This window comes from Etheostoma spectabile, chromosome 9 (assembly GCF_008692095.1).
Source record: "Etheostoma spectabile isolate EspeVRDwgs_2016 chromosome 9, UIUC_Espe_1.0, whole genome shotgun sequence".
Classification (NCBI taxonomy): domain Eukaryota; kingdom Metazoa; phylum Chordata; class Actinopteri; order Perciformes; family Percidae; genus Etheostoma; species Etheostoma spectabile.
In genome coordinates this window covers 16,578,791-16,580,280 of record NC_045741.1, presented here as the reverse complement: position 1 = coordinate 16,580,280, position 1,490 = coordinate 16,578,791, and positions in this window count along the sequence as shown.

The following is a 1,490-nucleotide window of genomic DNA, read 5'->3' as shown; positions in this document are numbered from 1 at the left end:
CGCACTGCTCTGTTTCATTGAGTCCTGATTTTTTTCTGCATCCCACAACAAAACATGACTGAACAAAAACAGAGTATGGTTCTATACAAAGCTTAAAAATGCTCTAGGGAGTAAATAAATCATGAATAAATGTTATGTTGCAACTGAACTATGTATGGCCTTTAGCAGAGCTGCATTTGTCAATCAGCCAATGATATATTTATGGATAACACTTTGGCATTTTAGGCAGTTAGAGAGCTGGGGACCTTCTCGGGATTTGTGGGAAATCTTTAAGGAATGAAAAAACACCTTTAGGTGCTATTGTTTCTCACATTAGTGGATAAATTAAGAACACCTTTGTAATGACATTTTGTTTTGCAATTTGAGATTCGGAAGTCTACGTATTAAAAATAATCAGCTTTTAAACCACTAATTCCATGGTGTAAAAGAGAAAGGTCCATCAGATCTCTACCGTTACAAATGCCAGCGCAAGAAAAGTTCACATCTACATTGAGAATGAGAATGTAACAGGACCTTGAATTGATTGTTGATTAGCAACTCAAATGGTTAGTGAGTGTACTAACTTCCCACCCTCAGCTAAATTATACCAGCAGATCTCGGATGCTGATTTCATGCCCTCACTGATGCTATAGGTGTGAGAACGGGAGCTGGCTTGTTCCCAAGTTTAAGGAGAAAAAAGGCGAGTTGTAATTAAAGACCAGGGAGCCGGGCTGGAGAAAGAACAAACAGGAAGTCGTATATGAGCAGAACCTTTATCTTTGCGATTCTGTCCCCAATTAAAAGTATGAGATTTTAAGGGGGAAATTATACAAATACATATAATCTATATATTTGTTTATTTACAGGTATATTCTAGATCATATTGGATATCTAACAAAATGAATGACCACATTATGTCAGAAAATAATAAAAGTAAAAAAAGAGAAAGAACTTAAGAGGATTTTCTTAAAAACTGAGGGACATAGTCTGTACATGATCATACAAGGTACAGTAGGTCACGTTGGGCTGATATAGCTAACAAAAATTCAATTATGAAATCTTTGATTGAGTAGATATTTTGTAGACCAGTTCATCATTCAACAGTTGCTCAAAAAAAGAAAGAATACTAATTCCTAAAAGTTAATGATAATAAAGAATCAAAACAAGATACAAAAAAATGGCATCTCCTCATCGGCACAGGATCTACCCAGGGGTAGAAGTTAAACATTGGGGAGTGGAGGCAGACAATTCAGGCATAGCACTGACATCACCACCGCTTTTTCTCAAGAAACGCACAATATTTCTAAGATTACAAGAAACAATCACACAAGCAAAAAAAAAGTCATATTTTCAAACATGAGCACTGGCTGGTATATAAAAAAAAAGATGATAAGGAGAAAAATGTCATTAATACTAAGTGTTTGGATATATCTTTATATTCTGCATTTAAATATATATATGCATGTGTGAGTGTGCAGTATATATATATATATATATATATATATATATAT